Source organism: Taeniopygia guttata, chromosome 4 (genome assembly GCF_048771995.1).
Source record: "Taeniopygia guttata chromosome 4, bTaeGut7.mat, whole genome shotgun sequence".
In the NCBI taxonomy this organism is placed as follows: Eukaryota; Metazoa; Chordata; class Aves; order Passeriformes; family Estrildidae; genus Taeniopygia; species Taeniopygia guttata.
Window position 1 is genome coordinate 2,891,452 of NC_133028.1, and position 24,629 is coordinate 2,916,080.

At 46.4% G+C, this 24,629-nt stretch overlaps 1 protein-coding gene across 4 annotated transcripts in view; it reads right to left on the minus strand.

The window, feature by feature from the left end:
* PTPRA (protein tyrosine phosphatase receptor type A) overlaps nucleotides 1-24,629 on the minus strand; it is a 119,406-nt gene that overhangs the window by 85,907 nt on the left and 8,870 nt on the right. For 2 of the 4 annotated variants that reach the window (XM_041715614.2, XM_072927889.1), the window contains exon 2: nucleotides 6,712-6,846. The exons of 1 other annotated variant lie outside the window; for it this stretch is intronic. The gene's annotated coding sequence lies outside the window, so the exon portion shown is untranslated. Of the gene's footprint in view, nucleotides 1-6,711; nucleotides 6,849-24,629 lie in introns of those variants that run through there. One more of the 4 variants, XM_041715618.2, reaches the window with a different exon arrangement.

Below are 24,629 nucleotides of genomic sequence, written 5' to 3' on the forward strand. Positions count from 1 at the left end.
CTCGCCATGAAAAGCAACAATTTCCACTTCAATCCCTCCTACTACCTTCCTTAAAATCTTTTATAAACAAATATTTACAAATAATTTTAATAATATATTTTGTAATAAGAATATTTTTAAAAAATAGATAAGAATTTTCAAATTAAAAATTAATTTAAATTATTTTATAAACTATAATAATTCTGGAGCTATTTCCTTGAAAGGAGCTATTTCTCCTGCCACTTGCCATGCCAGTTGTTTGCCAAGGACTCCACGATGCCCATCCCCAGAGGAAGACCATCCTCCCGGGAATTTTTCAAGGGTGAAGCTCAGCAGCAGCCAGGCCCTGAACAATAAATATTTCCCTCATTAGTATGCTGAGCCACATTAGTTCTGCTGCTCACAGAGCCAAAGCATCAATGTGGGGCTGAATCTTCAATTTCACACTTTGCAACGTGATGCATCAGATACTCCCAGGGCTCTGACGGGACTCACAAAGAGTTTGAGATGTGTGAGGTGCTGCTGGTAAATCTGCAAAATGTGAAAGAGGCAGCACGTGCCTCTGAGAGAAAGGAGATGAAGTCATCCTACATATAAAAAATTGGGGTTAAGGCAGTGGAAGGGCGAAGTGACTGCCCAGCATCTCACTCGAGGCTTTGGTAACACCATGACCTCAGCCAAGGAGTTGGCAACGTTCTAAAAATCAGACATGGATTAACTAAGAAGTAAATTTAGGCTGCAGAATTTGCATCAAGTCTGGGAAGTCTCAAGGTCTCTCCACCCAACCCCCCCACCCTCCCCTCCGCTGCTACTCAGTTTTCACAGAATTTGCAAGATTTGAGGATTTTGAGCTCAAACTTGGCTGGAAATGCTCAGAGGTTCTGGAGGTTATTTGGGATGGAGGGGCCTGTAAACACTGTCTGTGTCCTGTTACTGCTCTCCTGTCTTTAGGAAATGAGTCTTAAGAACACAACATGGTACTCATCACTGCAAGAAAACTCTGATGCTGTCATGGCTGCAGTTGTACCTGTACTTATCAAATGCATTTCAGCTGATTTTTGCACTGAAAACTCTTTGTTCCTACTGAAAACAGAATTCCCCAAAAAAGACAACATCAGCCCCGATGATTTGAACAGAGAAAGACCAACCAAGGTCAGGGAATGCTCCCCTGTACTCAATGTTGAAGCAAAAAGGTGTCAGGGATGGCAAGAGACTCCCAAATACTCCAAGTGGCAGCAGCATTCCTCAATACATGTGCAGCATTATGGTTTTAGAGGCTTTGGAGGCGTTGCACGGATTAATCACACAAAGTAATGATCTCACAGTGAAGTGCTGAGCTGGAATTAGAGAGATTAATGCCCAGGTCCCAGCTCTCAAAGTTCTCACCCTTGGGGAAGTCAGATCAACTCCTGCATCTCGCCTCCCCACAAAACCTCCTTTGAGTTACTGATTGCAGAACCTGAGTGAAGATGCCAGAGGGAAAGACCATTCTAAAGGCTTTTTAAAAATTATTATTTTTTTCCTTAATACCCGCTGTGAGGCACTGTCTTGTTTAATTCATGATTCTTTGAAGAAAGATTTGCCATCTTAAGGGAATAAAAACAAGTCTGTGTTATCTTTTTAAAAATGTCACGTGTTTCTGCTGCTGGTGAAGTCCAGAACAAATATTCACATGGACCTCCCAAAAACTGCAAGTTCAGGTAATAATGAGTTGGATGGAACATGGTTACCATGTGTTTGGAGACCCAAAGGTTGGGTAAAGCAAAATTCTGAAATTAGCAGAGCATTTTTTGTCCCAAATTCCCTCAGGAACAGAAGGACCCAGCAAGAAATACTGTCCAATACAGCTTTATATATTTTGTGACTCCCATTGCTGAATCCCTCAAGACTTTGGTTCTTCTGGAGTTGAAAGTTAGGCTCTTCCTTTAAATTTCCAAGCTCACATCATAGAAAATAAGACATTTAACTGTGACAATGGAGTTCTACACCTGTTACTCCACACCACCTCACCTGCAACCCCCTGAACATCCCACATGTGGCAATTCTTTGGTCATATCCCAATTCCTCTACAAACCAAAGAGATATCCAAGATTTCTTGAAACATCTTCCATCGCCCAAAACACAAAATTCACTTTTCCTCATCGCCCAACCCACAAAATTCAGGTCAGGTTTTGGTGAGCATGGGAAGAAATGGGCAAGTACGTAGATGGAAAAAGAACAACAAAGTTCAGTCATGCACAAAATGTTTGTTTTTTTTTTTTAAATTTTTTGTTTTTAATTGAAACTCAAAATTTCTGTGAGCAATCTGCCATGAGACAATAGCTGTGTTTTGGTGGTGGCACCTGTGCTGTGCACAGCCCAATGGCCAGAGGTGACAGTCACAACTGAGACATCTCCAACCACAGACACCAAACCTTCCTGCCCACACTGCACCTGAAATTGCACTGGGAGGCCTCAGAAATCCCACAGGATTCAAACCTATCTCCAGTTGCCTTGGAAGTGTAATTAACTGCAATTGCCTTTTTGATTTTATCTCCATTTTCTCAGGTTCTGGGCAATTTGGGAAAGCTCTCTGTGTACCTACAGGTGAGAATGCACACCAGTGCATGCACCTACTTGTCTGGAGCTACAACTTCCCAGAGGATCTGCTTTTCTCAGGGCCTCCTTGGAGAATGAAACTTAGGGAAAAAGCCCATCCTTTGGGAAATTCTCCTTCTTATTCTGTAAAGCCACTGATAAAAAGATTTCTATTCCTGCTGGTGATAAGAGCTCCAATCAAGGGAGTGTTCAAGCTCAGCTTGGCTCCACTAGGCTCAAGCTCTGTGCTTCCCACAAGGTTTTCTGACAAATTGCTCTCACTGGGATTTAAAAAAAAAGATGCTGACCTGGTCATTGCAGTAAGAAAAGAGATTTTCATTCCTTCTCCACATAATTTTTATAGTTTCCCAAAAAAAAAAAAAAACAACCAAAAAAAACCAAAAAAAACAAAGAAGGGATTCAGAGAGATCAATGGGGAATCCATACAGGAAAAACAAAAAAAAAAAACCAAAAAAAACCAAAAAAAAACCCAAAAAAACCAAAAAAAAACCCAAACCAAACAAACAAAAAAACCCAAACAAACAAACCCCCCCCCCCCCAAAAAAAAAAAAAAAAGGGGAAAGTTTCACCTGGGTTAAGGAGTAATTGATACTCCAGGCTACAGCTTCATCCATTTTCAAAGAATCATAAAACCAGGGGATGGTTTCAGGGAATCCCCAGGCTCGATGGGGCTTGGAGCAACCTGGTCTAGGGGAGGATGTCCCTATGCTGGAAGCAGATGGTCTCTAAGGTCCCTTCCAATCCAAACCACTTCATGATTTTATGAAAATTCTTGCCCCTGCAGGAAAGGTTCAGCACTAGTTTCATTCAAAAGTACAGACTGGGTGTAGTCAATGGCTTGGAGATATCCATCCAAAAAAACTTTCCTAGTCAATGGAAAATTCAGCTTTGCTCCAAAGTCAGATGGAAGTTTCTGAGCCAGCCCAGGCAGGAATTTGCCCGTACACCCCAAGGAGAAAGGACAAGAATGAGACATCTGAGCACAGCCCTGCCAAAACCTCCCTGGTTTTATCATCCAGAGTTCAAACCCAGACCTCCTGCCCTGCTGTTCACACTGCACACAGAAAGGTTTCCAAGAAATGTTGCTTGGCAGCAATCCCAAAAAACCCAACTTCCGACCCGCTGCTGGGAGCAAGGGTGGCTTCTCTGAGGATTTTGAAAGCTGAATTTCCAAAGAAATTCCAGCATTTCTAACAAGGCTCTTGATTTTCCCAAACAAAGCTATTTCTGTGAGCCTGGGCTGGTGGTCTGAGGATCTGGAGAAGATGATCCTGCCCAGATTCCCATCCCAGGTTTTGTATGGCATCAGGAATGCTTGCCCCACTACCCTTCCTGTAAACCTGCTGGGATCATGACAATATTTATGATGGAAAAAAACTGTGTGAACCCAGATTTTAGAAGGAATTTCTTGACTATGACAGTGTTGAGGCCTTGGCACAGGGTGCCCAGAGAAGCTGTGGCTGCCCCTGGATCCCTGGAAGTGTCCAAGGCCAGGCTGGACGGGGCTTGGAGCAACCTGGGATGGTGGAAGGTGTCCCTGCCATGGCAGGGGTGGAATGAGATGACCTATAAAGAACCTTTCCAACCAAATATTCTACAGTTCCCACTCATACCTCTGGGACAGATAGCACCTTTTTGGTAGTGGGTCAGTTCCTACCTCCTACCCTCCTTCCTCTCCTCTAGTAAGGCATTTTAAGCCAATTTTGATTTGAGAACACCATAATCTCTACTCAGAGCTGCCACCAGGATCCCAAGGTTTCCAATTGCACAAGAAGAACCTTTTAGGAGATAATCAACATTTCAGATCTAAATTCAGAAGTTCTCACCTGTGCTCTGCAAACACAGGCTCCCTGCTCTGCCTGAGCTGGAATAAATGTGTGACACTGCTGAAAGAGCTGACAAAAAGGAGACAGTAACTTGTGACAAGTGAATGTGACCCGTGCAAACAAAGCCCAGAAATCTGAGTGGGCAGCTTTGTATAGGCTTCATGCATCACTTTTCCCCCACACAATCCAAATTTGAATGTTCTGTCCGTGTGACACCGACCAGGAAATGATGGATAATGAAACACAAGCAGAAATGGGTGTAGAAGCCCTTCCAGCTCCCATCAGCTGTTTTATAACCCCTGTTTCAGAGAGAGAAAAAACACTCAGCCCAAAATGTCTTTCCAGCAGCCCACAGGAGTCAAGAGGCTCTGGGTATGATGGAGACCTCTGACACTCCATCTCTGAATCCCAGCTGGAATCCCACACTACCTGAGGCAGCTGAACAAGTCCCATGAGCTCAGGGTGGACTTTGCTTTCTTATTCCAAAAGGACTCTGTTAAAGAAGCTGCTGTTTTAATCCAAATTTTAAAAGGAAGGTGTTGTGGGACCATTTCACTTCAGCCAACAGAGTCACATCCACATGGGGCTTCATCATGAAAGACAAACCACCCACACACAAGCAATTCTGTTGGGATAATTTCACCTGGCCAGTCACAGCAGTGGCCACAGGGGTCAGCCCATGGCCACTCCACTTCACGTGGCTCCAGACACATCCTGCCAATCCCAGCAGCTTCAGGATTCCAGCTGGCCACTGAATTCCAACCCCAAAGAGCTCAGAAGCCATGATAGGCACACTCAAGCTCTTGCTTCTCTAAAAAATCCTTTTCTTATACTAGTAAAAACTTAAAAATAAATGGAATTTAGTCTATTAATGTTTATGCTGAGCACCATATATTAGTTACTTCTGAGGCTTCAGTCTCATTGAATTTAATCCTTTTCTGGGATCAGCTATGGAGAAAGCAGGCACCAAAGACAATGTTTTTTCCTAGGACAGTGAGCCACTTCTCAGTAAACTATAATCATAGAATATCCTGACTTGGAAGGGACCCTCAAGGATCATCCAAGTCCAACTCCTGGCCCTGGACAGGACAACCTTAATTCATTCAGCTGTTCACCTCAACATTTTCCCCAAATCAAAAAGTGAGCAAGAAAAACATTTTAAAAACCAACTTAAAAATACAGGTAGCAAACCACAACATGAAATTCAGTGAAGTACAGAGAGGAACACACACGAACAGATCTGAAACTCATTGCTAAATATCACACAGATTCCAAGGGAAGGATTTAGTCAGCCCTAGAAGTTAGGATTGGCTTCAGTTTGGCACTGAAGCATCAAGTCAGATTTGCAATGAGTTCAAAGAATTTTTATACAAAACCATAAATTGGTTATGTTTGTGAAGCAGGCAGTGTCGGCAGGACCTTGTGTGGGGGCTTTAAGGAAATATCAAACCACAAATACAAACTACTTCTCCAGACAGGGTGAACCTGTGAAAGCCACAGCAACAAGAAATGCTTTAGGAAAAGATCTTGTTTATACAAATCCTTGGGTTTCACAGGCACATCTCCCTCTGCAACTCCAGCAGCACCATCCCAGCACTGAATCCACCTGGGCTGGAACGAGTCCTTCGAAACACCCAACAAGAAACCTTACAGTAGGGCTTTTATTTTTAATTTTTAAAAGCATTCCTCAATCTTTTCCACAGGTAAGACCAGGGGAAGAACTTTGACCAGAAAAACTTCCCACAAACTCCCTGATGGATGTTGGGTTTTAATTCAGCAGTGTCCTGAGTAACGCTTCTTACTCTGGAACCTTCTTTCTTAGTCCTTCCTTTCCTCAAAAAGACTCTAGGTTTTTTCTTTCTCCTCCTTCATAAATCACTCATGCAAGAATTCTGTGCCCATCTGCACTAAAGTAAGACTATATTTCAGTCTAATACTAATTCAGTATACTTTAGTCTAATAACGGTTTGTCTAGACAAGAAAAAGAAACTTATTAAAAATTGTCTTCAAAATAGCACAAATATTGATGCCCAAACTCTACTCATGACACAACCCAAAAGTTTCAACAATTAAAGACTCTTTAAAGCAAATGGAGAGAAAACAGTGGATTTATCCAAGGTTACACCAAAGCAAAGCCAACACTAAGAAGAGTGTTCATTAGGATTGAACACTCCTGATGGAGTGCAGACTTCTCCATGTAGGACTGAGGGATGTGAATCCATGAGGAAGCAGGACACCCTGGAACCTCCAAAGGAGACACCAGCACCAGCTCCACAACCCAAATATCTCATCCATGCCTCTACTGTACCTTGAAAGGGACGTTCATTCACCTCTTTGCCTCCCCGACGTGACGGCCAAAACTTTTCCCAATTAATACCAAACCAGGAGGATGAGGAGCACACAATCAATCCTTGTTAAGGCTGATGATTATTCTCAATGCACCCTAGAAGAGAGCAACACCCAGTGAGTGGCTTGTGCCAAGGTGAAACAGCCTTTTTCTGCCCCAAATGCTTGGGTTCTGTTGTGGATGACTGGGATTGTCCCATTAAATTGAAATTGTCCCAGCCATTATTGTAGTCTCTATATAAAATAAGTTTATCCAAGTATTCCGAGCTGAGATGGAGGAAAACCAGCTAGCAGAAGACAGGGAGATGGTCAAGGAGCAGCTTGAAGACTACAGCTCATATTTCAGGGAATAACACAAATTTACACAGCCTGTTAATAGAGCAGCAATTAATTAACAACAAAAATGAGTCTTGAATTGTTCTGTTTTGCAGAGAAGACAGCAAAGAACACACACCACTTGGCCTGAAGCTGGAAAGATCTCATTTTCTGCAAGATTTTACATCAAAATCTAGACTGCAGGCTTAAAATGCCCTTAGTTTTGGAGAGGAAAGTGAAAGTTTGTGGGCAGGAGCCAGGCCAGCACCAGTGGGAAGAGAGGACAAACCTCTGGACAGCACAAACCCTTCTGGAGGCCTGGAACAGGGGATGGTGCCTTCAAAGGCTCCTCTGCTTGTGAAAACAGCCCCAAGGTGGAATTAGGAATGTATCAGTTAAAGCATCTACAGGAGTGAGAGTGGCTCCTCTGGAGCTGGGGGTATGCTGGGAAGGAGGAGAGGAAAACAATATTCCATCAGGCTGGGGGAAAGACTACTGAATTATTCCCTTGGCAACCAGCTTCACGGGACCTGGTTCTCTCCTTGGTTACTCCGTAGGACTCCTCCAGTTTTAGATCTCATTTTCAAGTTGGTTACTTCTTCCACATGCTGTGCAAAGCACAAACAGGCAAGGTGCATTTTTTAAGGTGAGTTTGAAACAGCTGAAACCACCTGTACCGTGGGAACATCTGGCAAAATCCAATGCCCTCCCCAATGGAGCAATAGAAAAGCTGATGCTCTTTGTTCTAATGCTTTATTAGGGCATTAAAGCCTCACACACAATGAGCACCCAAATCACCCACCCACAGCAAAGCAGCAGCAGAACTGATGCCTGAGAGCTCCAGTTTCCAGTTTCATTTTGGTGAAGGTGATGGAGACTGCCAGGCTAGAGAGCACCATGAAAAAACCAATATCCTCACATCCAACATCCCTGGAAGTGTCCAAGGCCAGGCTGGATGGGGACTGGAGCAATCTGGCTTAGTTGAAGGTGTCCCTGCCACTCGTCTTTGAAAAAAACCATCTCGAAGGTCCCTTCCAACCCAACCATTCTGTGTTTCTATGGATTTATTTTAATTGGAGAAAGAAGATACTTTCTGCAGGCACAGGGAAGGAGCAGCAGAGCATCTGCTCCCTGGTGGTGCAGCAGTGCTCCCTGGACACCCACTCCACCGCTCTGCATTCCCGGAGAAATAACCCAGCCTGCTCACGGCAATGTGGATTCCCAATCCGGCTCTGCAGCAAAACAGGCTCCCTCTAATTATCCCTCAGCCTGATGACATTTGAATGGTGGAACAGAAGCATGTCAGAGACACAAAATGAGAGAGTGTGAAAACAAGCCTGTCTCCTTTCTCCGTTCACACCGCAGGTCCCAAGCACAGGCACTCGCTCCCGCCTGAGTCATTCCCAGCAACGCTTCCCGACCACAGTGAATTCCCACGCAGGAGACTTTTTTTTTTGCAAAATGAGAGGGCAGCGAGAGCGACTCTGGGACTGGAAGGAGCAACAGTGTGATGACAAGGATCAGTCATGTCTGTGGAGCCTTATTAGAAGTAATTTATATCCAAATAAAACAAATATCCCCACACTTTTCCAGGAAAACGCCAAATTCCATACTGATTTACACGCTTTCCAATCTCATTCACTTCAGAGGGATTGCCTACTGTGGGAATCCAGAGCTTCCCTCTGGCTGCCCTGGCAGGTCTGGGACCCTGGCAGGGGTCAGGAACCCCCCTGGACAGAGCCCCCAGAGACACTGGCTGTGATCTCTGTCCATGGAAAAGAGTTTTCAATCTTACAGGATGAATTACAAGCTCTGAGTGTTTGATAAGAGTAATAATTAAGTGTGACATGGGTGCAAAGGTAAAATTTTAGATTTCTAGATTAGGGGTTCAAAGGGGACAAGATGGAGGAAATTGGGTGTGTCTTGTCCTTTTTCTCCTTCTTCATGCCCTCCATGTTTCACTGTGGTGTTGGCATTTTTCTGTTGGTTTAGGCTGGGGACACACTGTCCAACGTAGGTGACAGATATTGGCACGTTATTGTAAATCCAGCACAGGTAGTTTCTGGTATTTAATGTTTGTACCATCCCACTGAGGGCAGAGCCCCACACGCTGCCCTGCAGGACAGAGCTGCGGCAGGGCAGCAGAACATGTTAGAGATAAACAGAATAAACAACCTTGAAACCAGCACAGACCAATTATGGCTTCTGCTTTGGCAGTGGGGCTGAAAGACAGAGACTTTCTACAATCTCGGAATCATCAATATCCACAGATTCCGACAGCCTACAGTAGGAATCACCAGGCTGTGGCCTCCCAGCAATAGAGTGATCCTTTCATATTCCCCCTTCCCAAAGCCCCACCATCAGAGCAGGTGCTGCAGCTCAGGCCCCACGAGCCGAGTTCCAGCCCTGCCGCGACGCTTCTCCTCTTCCTGCAAAAACCTGGGAAGGGGGGCAAAGGGAAATAAAAGTTTGATGATGGAAATGCCTCATGGAGCGTGGCTGAGCTGGGGGAGAGAGGCCCAAACCCTCCTTCCACTTAATTAAATCCAGATCCAAAAGCTGTTCTGATCCGAGTGCATTAAGTATTTTTGTTAGGTAGGGCAGGGATAAATTAACTCCAAACTCTGGCCCTAATATTTTTTTTTTCATTGTTGTTTATATTCTCCCACTTCCTACCATTTCAGCGTTTCCTTGTGATAAAGAGGAGCTCTGACCTGCTGGCTCCTCTGTCCTTTTTCTCCCTGGCATCTGGGCAGATGCTCCCTCCAGCCAAGCTCTTAAAAATCACAGGACCTGCTTCTGCATTTACAAACATCGGTGCAAAAGGCAACTGCTGACCCCATTCTTTTGTCACAGCTGTTATTTACAGCACCACCAGCACGCTGGAGAGATGATAATAAATGTTTAATGGTCCAGTAAACACCAAGGGCTTTATCTCCAGCCCATTTCCAAGCCTGATCAAATATAATAATCCTTTGTATGTCTGTCTGCCACTTCCCTGGCTTCCTATGGGATGGGGAGAGATGGACAGGGCTGCTCAATATTCAGACATGATAAATATAGAGAAAAGGGGTTTAGTTATAGGGACATAAATGTTTTCCCTGCTTCCATATCAACTCTTTGCTCCCAGAAGGTCAAGACTATCCACCAACTTGCTGGACCTCAACTTCTATTGAATATAGAAATGCAGGCAGCATGTGCCTCTAGGATTCAATGCAGCAGTTATAAATAACAGCAATATTACACAGAGGAAGTGGGGAATATGTGGAGGAAGTTGAGAGAAGAATCATCCACTTACAGATTGGGCAGATAAACCACTTCCTCAGATCTGAAATGGAAAATCTATTCCTCCTCCAATTATAGCTGTGGGTCCATTACTCAATATTCCCTCCCCATGCAAGTCTTATCTCATAGAGCCTCATCTTTCCCAGATGACACTGTAAATGAGTCATTTGACACATTAAAGTGAAGCAGTTAGGGTTTTATTATGCTATTACACATTGCCATCGTGACAAGCTTCCCTAAAGACCTGATCCTAAATCACAGTCCAGTTCTGGTCTGGGAAACTGATCCTAAATCACAGTCCAGTTCTGGTTTGGGAAACTGATCCTAAATCACAGTCCAGTTCTGGTTTGGGAAACTGGTCCTAAATCACAGTCCAGTTCTGGTTTGGAAAACTGGTCCTAAACAACAGTCCATTTCTGGTCTGGGAAACTGATCCTAAATCACATTCCAATTCTGGTTTGGGAAACTGGTCCTAAATCACATTCCAGTTCTGGTTTGGGAAGCTCACACAATCCAGAGTAAACACATGATAAAAAGCCACCTGGACTCTGCAGGTGAGATCTCCCCCATATAGGGTTGCACCTATTCAATACACAGGCTCCAGGAGCCAGACCTGTTCCATAGCTCTCCAGACCATGTTCAAGGTTTGATTTCTTTCTTCCAGTCCCCAAAAGAGTCCCAAAATCAAGTCCTGGCACTGGTGAGGTCTTTTGATACAGCCAAAGCCACCTGATTCCACCAACACCAGCACTTCTTGGCTCAGATGATGGGAGAGACCTGCTTCCCAGTTTGATCTGGTCAAACTGGAGGGTCTTCTAAGGCTGATCCATGCAGAAGATGAGGGATCAGGGCAGGATTATGTAATCTAAGGCTCCAGGCCAAAATAAAGGAGCCTGGAGGCAGGGCTGTCAGCAGGGCGTAGCTCAGCTGTGCCTGCAGCCCTTCCCTCCCTCCTTCCCTCCCTGGGACACTTTCACTCAGCGTGGCCAGGAGACTCTTGCAGAGGGTGTTTGAAACTCCCAGAGCTGCCAAAAATGTCCAATTAAAGCCCAGTGAGATCTCATCACAAATGCACCCCAGTGAACCGCAGCCCTGCTCGGCTGCCTTTCTGGGTGAACCCAAAAATCGTGAAAGCAAAGACCTCCCAGCAATTACACCCAAAAGGTTTCCTGTCTCTGCACAAATCTTTGTTTGCTTTGGGTTTTAGTGGTAGATGGGAACGCAGACTACAACTTGTGGGAGATAGGTTATTGCTGCTAAAGCAAAGAGCTTTTTTCCTTCCCCACCCCAAACAGACAGAGCATTAAAAATGCTGCTTTGAAACAGCTTGGTCCTGCATTCACAGATGGCAGCAAAAATTAGCATTATTTATCAGTGGCTTTAGTCACTTTTTAAAAGAAAAGAAGATAAAGGAAGGCATGCACCTGAATTAAGATTGTTCCTTGCCCTTTCTTTTGCAACTAATACTTCAAAATGCAGCAGGGAAAGAGCATTTTGTAGAGCTTTAGGAAACCACACTTAAAAAAAAAAACCACCAAACATTTATCCAAGAAGGAGAATGAAAACAAGCAGAACAATAAGAGTCACGGAAGTTTGCTCTGAGGAGACAGCTGGGAAGGTGAAAGGAGGAAGCAAGCAAAGAAAACACATAGCATAAAGATAGAAATTAATCCAAAACAGCAGGAGAAGAATTATGAAGCCGTTTTACATTCTTACAGCAAAGGAGATGTGATCACACAGTGCTGTTTGGAGCCAAATGTGGCTGCATTTGTGCACGAGTCACACCCCTGCAGAGGGCTCAGCCCTGCATCTCCTGAGGACCTTGAGATGTGTCTCAGATCAGAGTGGTGGAGGTGAGAAGAACCTTCTGGAGACTGTCTGGTCCAGCTCCCCGCTCAGCAGGGTCACACAGAGCCAGCTGCCCATGGCTGTAGACAGATAAATGCTGGATATTCCCAAAGATGGAGACTCCACAACATCCCTGGACAACCTGTGCCCATGCTCAGTCACCCCGAGAGCCAAAATGTGTTCCCTGATGTTCAGAGGCAGTGCTGAGCAGAGGGGCAGGATCCCCTCCCTGGACCTGCTGGAAGTGTTTTGTCCCACACAGCCCAGGCCACCCTTTTGTCCCTTTTTGGGCACTTTGCTCCCTCAGGGTGAATTTGATGTCCAGCAGGACACCTAGATCCTTTCCTGTCCAGCTCCTTCCCAGCTGGGTGGGCCCAGCACAAATTTGTGAGGAATTGCACGGAAAAAACAGCAAATACAGGAAAGAAAAACACTTGTAGGTCTCTACAAAAAAATCTGCTGTCAGACAGGGAAGCTCATCACCAAAGAGCTTAGTTCAGATGAAGGACAAATAAAAAAAGGCACAGAGAGCATCATATGATAAATAGGCATCATTTTCTCCAGCAGTGAAGCCTGTCCTCGCTGCAAGAACTTGCCATTTCCTCCCAGCACAAATGGATTACTCATGGACAGAGAAGTCGGGAACAAAATTAACTCTTGGAGCTCAGCATGTCCCAGGAGATGAGCTCAATCCCAGTCTGCTCCTTCCTCCACAGCACACAGACCAGGAGCCTGGTGGCCTCTGATTGCTTCCATCACCACAATAATTACTTTAATTTTTAGCTTCTTGATTTTGGCAGAGACTCTCTTAAAAGCCGAAGGAAAAACAATCAAATGTGAGAATTAAGTGAAATAAGGTGCCAACAGCGTTTGGTGTCTGTCCCTCTTCCCTTAAGTGGGGTGGAAGATTAAGTGCTCAGCACATGGGCTCCTGAGAAAGCCTCCAAAGGGAGGCACCCTCAGAAGAGATCCAAAAAGCTTTTTTCTTAATAGAAACCATCTAGAACTTGCCAAAAAACCCTGAAATCCTGCAGGACTGGCGGGATGGAGCCTTGGCTTCAGCTCCCACGTGGGCTTAGCAGTAAAAATCTACTTCCCACACCCCAGGGAAAGCAACCCAAAGTCTATTCTGTCCTTCCTGTGGTGCTGAGCAGCCAAAATGAGAGTCACTCCTCCAGAAAGTACAGAGTGAGCTGATTTATGGACTTACCAAGGAGGGAAGTTCTGATCAGGGTCCTCTTTCTCAGGGTTTTCACGTTTTTTACATTAATTATTCATTGGACCTGAGTATTCCACGATGCTGAGCAGAGGAACAGGACACAATTCCTCCCCTTTCATGTTATCACCTGCTCAGGTCTGAGTGGCAAGGAGGGATTCAGCACCTCTGCTCCACACAGCCAGACAGTGCTGCAGGTTTCTCACCAGGGATCAAAGCAATGGGAACCCAACACCTCCACCAGCAGCAGCTCCCAGTGTTGGCTGCCCAACGAGCCCAGAATCCTGGGATCACACTCCTCATCCTAATTTTTTTTTTTTTAAAGAATATAGTAATCAAAAATTGTCTCTTGCTCGAAGGCTAACAGACGCATGACAGCCACATTCCAAGTTTTCTACTCATTCATTAATTCAAAACTCAGGCTGAGCAGATGCACCATTAAGTCCAGTTTCTTTATTTTTGACAACACATGTAATTATCCCCAACTTCAGAGACACAAGCTACTCCTGGAGAAGTGACTTGTCAAACAAGGAGATGACAGAGGCAGCAACAGGAGCCCACTCACCCTGCCACTGGTCTCATGTCTCACAAAATAATTGCCTTCCCACCCAGCACTAAAGGTTACAACTACAGACAGAATGAGTCAAGCCGGAAAGACATATTTAAAAAATGGGGAAAAAATGGAACAAAAGAAGTTTTATGAAAACACACTGGCATGTGTAAGACAGGAGGGAGACTATTTCTGCATTGCACCTTGTTTGCTCATGCTTTGTCTCAGCTGCCAACCACAAATTAAATACCTCAGTTAAAACTTTGCTCATCTGGTACCTTTAATACTTACTCAGTCACTAGAAACCGAACATCTGTTTTGCTTTGAGGCTTTCAGCAGTGACTCAATGTTATCTGCAGTGTTGGACTGCTGAAGATGAGTATTCCTGAGGTTTTTTTTTCCCCCCTATCCCACTCCTAGCAACAGGGCTTCTCGCTTTGGGGAGGATCAGCTGACAAAGTTGGTTATAAAATCGTTAAAGCTTGACACGAGATGAGGAGGAAGCACAGGGCACAGAGAAATTTCATCCTCAGCTGGAAACAACCCAGCTGAGGTCTCCACCAGCGTGTACCTGGGTCCCACAGCTCCCTGGGATCGATACACCTTTGGCTCCCAGGCTCTGGAGAAGCAGTAACCTCCTGCTGTGTTTACAGCCAGCTCGATAAACACAACACAATTAAAATCCCTCTCAGTGTGTGCATCCCTCCCCCCGGGGCTGTGAGCAATCCCAAAGCTTTATCTGGGATTTAACCTCCGGGCACTGCAGAGAGCTCAGCATCACCTCTTCATCAGCAGGGAAGTTCCCCAGGTGGAGGAGTAGCTCCGGGAAGAGGATGCAGCAGCAGGAAATATCCCAGCACCCAGGGACCCAATTAACTCGCTGACAGAACACACCAGCATCCTATTAGCAGGGTACACGCTGTGCCTGCACAAAGGCATGCCACGCCTGGGAAAAGGACTTCAAGGATAACATATTCTCAGTGTGTGTGCCAGGGAAGAGCCTGGATATGGTCATCATCTTGTGCTGCTGTAAGAAAAGGGATCTGGGCAGTATCCAAGCCAGCCCATTGTTAAAAGTCATTTCCCTGCTGTGAGCACAGGGATGATCCTGCTGCTCCTTCAGTGAGTGGGAATTTTCCCTGGAAGGGCATCAGACAAAGCAAATCCATAGGTCATCCCTTCACCTCGCCAAATGGTGGCCATAAAACAGACCCAGGTGTCAGAAAGGATTCTCAGGTTGGCTTTAGAGGGTTTTAGAGAATCACAGAATATCCACAGCTCAAAGGGACCCGCCCAGGGATCACTGAATCCAACTCCTGTTTCACCATCTCCCGCCTCAGAGATGGGCACACACACAGTCACCCAGGCCTTAAAGGACCTCCAAGATAATTGAGTCCAATCTGTGACCTGTCACCACCCTGTCAACCAGATCAGAGCACTGAGTGCCACTTCCAGTCTTTCCTTAAGCACCTCCAAGGACAGGGACTCCATCACATCCCTAGGCAGTCCAGTTTAGTGTTTTAACACCTTTTTCTATGAGGAATTTCCTCCTAATGACCAACCTGAACCTCAACTGGGACCAGCTTGAGACTATAAGGGTTTCACTCAAAGGGTTTTATGACCCACTTTGCCCTTACATACAGATAAAGGGCACTAACATTGAGGATTCAGATGTTAACCTGCTGGGAGATAAAGGTTCAAAGGGAAAGCTGAGAAAATCCCTACTCCTGGCTCCTACCCCAGCACTTGAAAAAGCTTCTCCCTCTTTCAGTAAAATTTTAAAACTGAGTGTGCACAGGGACAGGCTGACACCGTCCCATCAGGCACAACAGATCCCATCTGAGATCTGCTTAATTCAGTGTCTCCAGCAGCAGGTCTAGAAGCAAGGCTGGACCCACACCAGTCCGTACCATTTTCTCCCCAGAACACTTCCCAGCCTTCAGCACGGACTGTTTCTACCCAGGGGTATTTATACTCGCCTTGCACCAGTTTATCCAGTCACTTTCCTGATCCATGTCAGTTTTTAAGCATCCTACAGAAATTAGCAGCCATAGCTTTCCCAGAGAAGCTGTGGTTGCCCCTGGATCTCTGGAAGTGCCCAAGGCCAGGCTGGATGGGGCTTGGAACAACCTGGGATAGTGGAAGGTGTCCCTGTCCATTGCAGGGTTTGGGACAAGGTGATATTTAAGGTCCTTTCCAACTCAAACCACTCTGTGGTCCTGTGATTAATACATGTGGTGGAAATTCTTACAAACACTGACAGTACACAGGGGGAAGATGTGCTACCTACCAGGACAGCACCATCAACTCCCAAAATTCTGATCCCCAGAGCTCACAGAACTCCTCTGAGACCTCTCCCCGAAGTTTTTACAGTGCTAAGACACAGCAGAGTGAACAAGTGCTGCCATGCAGCTCTCAGGGATTCAAACTGGGCTCCTCATCAGAGGCTCTGCGGGCAGCGAAGCAGCAGAACTGGTTTGGAAAGGAGAAAAGGAAGGAAAACACAGATGACTCTGATAACATGGCTAATTAATAAAGCATGAACGAGACGGGCTGGTTCAGGCTGCGTGTCCCATCTGCTTCAGCTTCAGTCAGGATGGTTCCCATCCCCAAAAGCATCAGTTTCCATGCAGATATTCACACATGCCTACAAGACAAAGATGTGCCTTCAGCACCCCAGCACACAAGCTCTGCTCTGGCATTCTTGCACATCCCTGAGCTCCTTTCTTTAGGAAAAAGGGATGAACAATAAAAAATATGAGTGCTCAGCATGCAAAGCGTAGGTTGGGACATCAAGGCCATATCCCAGAGACCAAACACTAGAGTTTGGTATGAGTTTGCCATAACTTCATGGTCATTAATTCTCTGTGACCTAACCTACCATTAAAGCTTTACCCCAAAATAGTTAATGTGTTTTGTTCTGCTCCGCTTTGAGCAACTCTGCAATCAAGTTGTGTGCATTTCTACAGTGTCAATGCTGATTTATAAAGATTTATTTGAGCACCTGAAAGCTCCCTAAGGCCAGCAGCTAGAGTTATGATTCTAGAAGTTGAGATTCCAACAAGGTCTTGATGTCTGCATCTTTCTGGTCCTCCTTTTGAAAAAAATAAGCAGAGAAGACACACACAGTAGTGGGAAACATCCAGACACTCTCACAAATGTGCACCCAGGCCCTAAAAGCTTCAATAAAAGAAAAAAAGAGAGAAACAAAAGGGAGCAACAGGAAACTGGCGGTCAAGCGGTGCTGATAGTCTTGTGCTGTCTGAGGACAGGCTGACTCATTCTCCCCAGTTTAAAACCCAAACAACACCAACACCAGCCAGCCTGCTGGAGGTGGGAGTTCATGGCTTTTTCAGGTTTCATTGCTATGGGTGGATTTAATGGAAATGGAAAGCTTTCAGAGAGGGTAAATCCTTCAGTGGCAGAGAGGAAGTTACAGTCAGTTCTGTATAAGCTCCTCCTGTATCACTTCATTCATGGCCACACCAGGTGCTGGCACCTGCTCCTGAAAAACCAGCAAGAGTCAGGCCCTGAAAAGATAATCTGTTCCATTCTTTTTTAAAAAAAGGGACTGAATAAGCAACATTCTGTTGGGAAAGTCCACACCTCTGATGACACAGAAGAAAGAAACCAGCCTGGCGTTCCAGCCAGCCAAACGGGGAACAGCAAGGATTTCTTAGAGGAAAACCTTGAGGAACTTGAATGCAAACAAGCTCATCTCCACCTGGGATGCCAAGATGCTTCCACTGCCTTCATACTCAGGAGCTGTGAACTTCACAAAGGTCTGATCTGCACTGGAGGAAGGACCAGCGAGGATGAGCCATGGCAGAAGCATTCCTTGTCCAAGCCACCGGGCTCCAAATGTGACTTCCTTCAACACTGCTACATCCAACCCCTGCAGCTTGTTCCAGCCCAGCTCCTGTCTCCACACCCTTCAAAATCCAAGAGCAATAAACAGTGGGGAGCTACTGCTTGTAAATCAGTTGCCACATCGAGGACGGTCACATATCGCAATGTCAGAGGAACGAGACGGTGATGGCGAAACCCTACAGCAGAGATTTGTTCTCCACACTCAGAACTAAAGTTCTAAAGGCAGACAGCTCATGTGGGTGGCTGGAACTTCATCCCAAGAAAGCCAAACCAAGACAGGAAGCCTTAGCTGCACTGGAATAGTCAAGATTTCAGGCAAACTACTTAAAAGCAAGCAGCTCTCCTCAGGAAACGGACAATGAGTTGCTGGCAGCATCCTGGAAGCCTTTCCTCTGACAAAGAGCTGGTTACTGAGGAATGGAGCTAACTCAGGTACAGGCACAAAATAAAAGGCAGAAGTTGAACTGGAACTTGCTGACTAAGCTGAGCTGGGCCAGGGGGGGCAGGGGAGATCCAGGCAGCAGTCAGGGCTCTGGAATAGGCACGGAAACAAGTTTCCACGGGAGCATGCTGCTTTAAAGTCAGCTGTATGAGATCATCTTGTCCCCTTGAGTATGTTGTTTCCTAATATTTTGCCCAGACCAATCACAAATGGCAGAAGCAATGGTTGGGCTTGTTGGTTTGGGGTTGTTTTTTTTTTTTTTTTTGGACTACCCTTGAGTCCCCACAGAGCCTGTGGAGGATGAGAATTGTAGACCCTGTTCTGTCTTTCACATTACAAATGCAATTACCTCTGCAGCCTGATTGCAGCATCCCCTGTCAGAGTGATTCTGCAAGAGGCTGAAAGAACAGCTTGCCTTTCAAAGGGAGTTAGGAACGTTCCTGTGAGTCCTTCCGTGCCCTCTGGTCACATGCTGGTGAAATTTAAGCAAAGCATGTGCAGTCCCAAGGGAAGAGCATCCCTTGGAGAGAGCTGTTCTCTTGCAAAGTACAAAATTTCCTGGGCAAAAATCTGATTCTTCTTGCTTTTCAATCCTCTTACCCAGATGATGAAGAAAAAAATTCACTGTAAGATGATTTTGAGACAGAAGGGACAGTTTGGAGATGGGCAGGCTTGTCCTACCTGGGTGCAAGAGATAACATTAAAGTCAGTTGGACTCTTTCTAAAGGCAGCAAGCATCTTGGATTTGTCTCTTGGATAACTGCAAGTGGAAATTAGCACTACAAGCTAGAAACATCTGGAGATAGGGTGTTAAACATGATAGTGTTGGTGGGCCACATCTGGCTCCCACATTTTCCTTTCAGCCTAACCAGAGGCAGGAGTCAGGCACACATGGCACCGAATGGAACTGGGAATTCTGTGCTGGATGACCTCACAGGCCACTGCCACCAGGTGACAGCTCCCTTTTCCTCACCTCCCACCCCAAGCACTCCTAGAACCACCCGTGCCAGGCTCTGTGTCAGCCACAGTGGGACACAGCTCGTTTGCCAACTTGCCAAAACGCTGTCCAGGCCAGGGTGCCACGCCAGAGCACGGCGTTCATGCCAAGGTAAGCAAGCTGAGCTGCCTTACTCACCCCCAGACGTGGTCCAACACGTGCAGAAAGGAGGGAACAGAAAAATCAGCTCTCCAAAACAACACCAGCTCCATCTTACAACAGCTCACCCCTGCCATGAAACAACTTATCAGCTCTTTGCACCTTCATTTCCTTTCGCAGCACTCCCTGCTCAGCCAGGGACTAATGGAGGGGCCAGTGCTGCTGCACCAGGGCCACAGAAACACCCAATTTGGACAACACAAGGCTTGATCCCCACAATTATTAAACAGGAAATGGGTATTTTAAGTGCAGATGTTAATGGTGAAAGAGGCACAGCTGACACTAAGGTGAAAGGAAGGTTGGAAGACAAGATTGAAAGAGTTTGGATTGGATATTGAGCAGAAATTATTCCCTGTGAGGGTGGTAAGCACTGACATAGGTTGTCCAGGCTGTTCCATCCCTGGAGGTGTCCAAGGCTAGGCTGAATGGGGTTTGGAGCAGTTTGGTCCAGTGGAAGTTGTCACTGCTTGTGGCAGGGTGTTGGAATGGGATGGTCTTTAAAGGTCCCGTCCAACCCAAACCATTCAGTGATTCTGTGACTAAACCACCGAGTCCAGCTCACAGCACTTGAAATCAGAGATCACAAGGTTTCACAGATTATTATTAAAGATGGAAGTCCCTGCAGGATGTTTTATTCTAGGAAAAAATTCAAGTGTTACTTCCTCAGCTGCTCATTACCTACAGTGGGCTGAACGAGCCCCATTTCTGAGGGAACAAATCCCTTTTGTGCCAGGCAATAGGGAACTGGAGTGGGAAGTGGTCAGCATCACTAGGCACATCAGACCTGTTCTCCAAGCAAGAGACTTCAGGATCAGGGCATTTCAAAAGGCAGCATTTCTCAACAAGCCTGGAAGCACCGACTCCTCCTTTCATTTCACAGCTTTTCCCTGGGGACAGCAGGCAGCCTGGTGTGACACAATGGGAATAACCCCAGCCCCTCATCAGGCACCAAATCTGGGAGCAAAGCAGGCTTTGATAAATGGGAGGAGGGTGGCAAATGAAGGAAGGTTCATGGAACAGAGCTCACAGAAGACAGGAATATTACATTTTCAACTCTGCAGCCAGGAAACCCTTAACAAATAGACATCTTTGCACTCAAAGCTGTTAAAAAACAACCCTACTCAGAGGAAAGAAAAATAACAGATGTGAGAATGAAGTGGGCAAGTGTTTGGTGTAAGTGTGATTTTGTCCACAAAGACCATTTAGGGGACAGGTTTTCAAAAGCAGAGGGTGTTTGTGGGCTTGGAGCAACCTGGTCTAGTGGAAGGTGTCCCTGCTGGTTGGAATGGATGCTCTTTAAGGTCTTTCCAACCCAAACCATTCCATGAACAGCAGAAACACTTGGGAGCCCTGTGGCACGAAGCTTCCAAGGTGCCTGTTCAACATCGCTGGGCTCTGACAAAATCCAGTACAAACAAGAAGGTTTTTCTCAAGTCATCATCTTTTTGTTGCTTCCAAAATTGAGACCTGCACGAGCTCAGTGCCTCCATGCTGCAATTCTGTGTGCCAGGGCACGGGGGAGAGAAGGGAGGGTTTGGCAGCTGAAGGCCAAGAGAGAAGGAAGAGATAATCCAAAAAAGTAAGTAATGAATTTAGCTCCAGAATAGGATGGACCAAAATTGCTCCCAAAAATAAATTCAAGTGGCTCTTAGTAGCAAGAACAGATTTAACCACCACATTTATTTTCAGTACTTCTCCCCCAAACCATCATTCCCAATGTTCCCCAGGCCTCCTGTTTGTCTCTGGAGATATATCCAAGGAGCTCTGCAACCTGGGCATAGCTCAGAGCATATCTGGGGTCAGATCCAGGATTGAAATGACTGAGAATGTCTGAGGGAGAATGTAGTTCAAATGCTTTGAAAGCTTTGGAGTGTTTTAGTCAATGTTTTGACTGTTTCAAAGTAAAATCATGGCACAGCTTGTAAAATATATATGAAGTAAAACCATCAGCAATGAGAAAAAATTATTCTAACATAACATCCAACACCACAGTTTGACAGGGTCATTTGGAACTGCACATCAAGTGACCACAGGTAAATTGGGGTAGCCAGAGATGCTTCAGAACTGGCTGAAAAGCCACAAGAGGGTCACTGCAAGAGCTTCCTACAGGAATGACACAAAATACCATCCTGTCTTTGGCAAAAGCCTCTGTTACCCAAGAGCTGGCCCATGGATGGAACTTGGTAGCCCAAGTCCAAAGGTGGGTTTGTGCCACAGCACCTGTCAGAGACCTCCCAAGCCTTGACATAGGATTGGTTCTCCAAAAATCCCACCAAAATTCATGAATCCAGTGAAACTCTGAATCTCCCCAGGGCAGAGCCTGCAGGACCTTAAATAAGGATTTCAATAAGGACAGGGAGAGACATGGAGGCCTGAGCTCTGCATTCCAGGTGCTCCCTTGGGAAGTGGTCACAGCATCCCAAAGGAGCTGAGCTGCCATTTGTCACCTCCACAGCAAAACAATCCTCCTGGAAATGCCCTTTGTCAACAGCCCAGTCCTGCAGCAGAAGACAAAGCTCAAGGAATGCTTGACGAGGTCAGCAACAATTCCTGTAACACGCAAAATGGAAAAAAAACCCAAAAATAGTGGAAGTGGCAATCGTGTTCCTATCCCTGGGCTCGGGATCTGATGGCAGCACTGGGAGCCTGCCTGAAATCCCATTCTGGAGGGGGACATGGAATGCACTCCATGACCATCCAAGGGGCTGGAAGCAGCTGAAGCGCCACAGAAAGTGTTGGATGTGGGATGGGACAGTCACAGCCACGATGAGTGTGGCAGAGGTGACCTTTCCATGCTGGATTGAAAAGCCAGGAAAACATCCTTGCACCCATGGAAGCTGTTACTGCACTACCACCATGCCCTTCATTAGTTAATTACTGACATTTCTGCAACTCCACTGCCTGAATGAAGCAGCAGGGGAGGGAGAATTCAATATTAAATATAAAGCAGCAATCTCAGCTGGGCAGTGATACGTTCTCTGGCACAGCTGGGTGGAATTTCAGGGCTTCAGGAGTTCAAATTCCTTTAAATCCACGCCACTTTTCTTGGCCTGTGGGGCACTGAACAGCCCAAAATGAAATCCCCCTGCACACACACAGCATCACAAGTTTCCTAAGAGGATGAGTCCTTAAAAGGTTCAGAACACAATTTTAAAGCTTCTCTCCCAAAGTGAGCCAAATTGTAACTGGTGAGGTTTGCACCCTTCAAACACAAGAGAAGCTGTGGCTGCCCCTGGATCCCTGAAAGTGTCCAAGGCCAGGTTGGACACAGCTTGGAGCCACCTGGGATGGTGGAAGGTGTCCCTGCCCATGGCAGGGGTTGGAACCAGATGGTCTTTAGGGTCCCTTCCAACTCAAACCACTGCATGATTCAGTAATTCTATGAAACTCTGGCATTCTGGGCAGCAAAAGGCAGGAACTCTGTGCAGCAGAGACAGTTTAATCTGATTAAACTCCAAGACTGGTGTTCTAGCCTGCTGTGCTGCCCAGAGGCTGCTGTCATGTCACCTCCAGTGAAGCCACAGCCACCAAGGCAGACCCCACCTCTCAAGGCCCTCTTTCCACAGCAGCTAAACACACTCATCTCCAAAGACCCCACACTGGGAGCTCTGAAACCATCCTACAAAAATAAAACCATCCCAAATAACCCGTGCCAAAGCAGCTGAGCAAGTATTGAGCAACTGCAAAGTTCCTGGCTTCCTAAAGACACTCATGATCTTGCAGTAACTTCCAAAAAGCCCAGTGAATGGGTCAATTCCTGGGTTTGGATGTGGGGGAGCTCAGTTTTCCTGGCACTGCTGAGGCTGCCTGGCTGTCCAGGAGCCCTGGCTGAAGTTTCCAGCCAGTTATCATCAGACCTGGTGTGGCTCATCCCTGAAGCACTTTTTCCCCTCAGGACTTTCCACCTCTCCCATCCACTTGTGTACAGAGTTCCTCGTTCTCTGCTCGCCGGTCAAACAAGAGCAATTGTCAGAGGACAAGTTCAGTTCTCAGCCTTGAAGTTCAAAAGAGGAATTGTTCAGTGGCTTTGCTCCAGGGGGCTTGGAGAGGGAATGGAAAGGGTTTTTTTTTTTGGAGACCCTAATTACACACAGTGTAATTCCCCAGTGGAAGGCAGGCTCCAAGCTCTGCCAGCATCTTGCCTACAATTCCTCTTGCACTTGGGACTGAACCATTTTCAAAAATGCTAAGCAGAAATGGCCTGGGTGATGAGTGAAGGGCTTTGTTCAAGTCTGCAGAGAACAAAAGCCATGAATTTTCTACCAGCTGCTGAGCTTGTATCCCACAGGAACCAATAAATGTGGATCTGCAAGACACTGAGAGCCCTCAGATCCCCTTGATTTGGGCAATGGAGCTGGGGAAGGGTCTGAAGCACCAGGAGAGGCTGAGGGAGCTGGAAAGGGGCTCAGCCTGGAGAAAAGGAGGTTCAGGAGGGACCTTGTGGCTCTGCACAGCTCCTGACAGGAGGGGACAGCCGGGGGGTTGGGCTCTGCTCCAGGGAACAGGGACAGGAGGAGAGGGAACAGCCTCAGGCTGGGCCAGGGGAGCTTTAGATTGGATATTTGGGAAAAATTCTTCATGGAAAGGGCAGTCAGGCATTGGAACAGGTTGTCCAGAACAGTCCTACCCCAGGAGGGATTTAAAACCATGTGGATGTGGCACTTGGGGACATGGGTCAGTGGTGGCCTTGGCAGCGCTGGGGGAATGGTTGGACTCAGTGATCATAGAGGGCTTTTCCACCCCAAACAATTCCATGATTCCATGACACACATGGGAATGCAAACCCAGCAGCACCTGGCAATACCCAGCCCAGCAAAGTGGTTCAACAAACACCGACATAAAGCTCCACCTGAAACACCCTCTCTGCTGGGCAGAGGGGCACTGCAGGGAAGGCAGCAGCTTTGGAAAGAGAAAAGAGCTTGCAGGGGTGATGCTGGGGCTGCAGCCCCTCCATGGAGAAACCACCACCCTCCCAGCACGTGCCTGCTCTGGAGCCTGCTGCCAGCTCACCACAGCAGCATCCCAGCCTTGGGAAACAGGGCAGCATCAGTGCTCCATCCCATGCTGCTCACTCAGATGTGCCAGAGAGGAAACAGGGACAGAGGGCTCCCAGGTTCCCCTTTTCTGGCTGCAAACAGGCCAAGCTCCAGCTGAGGATGTATCCTTTTAGAGCAGCTCCCTGCATTTCACAATTTATC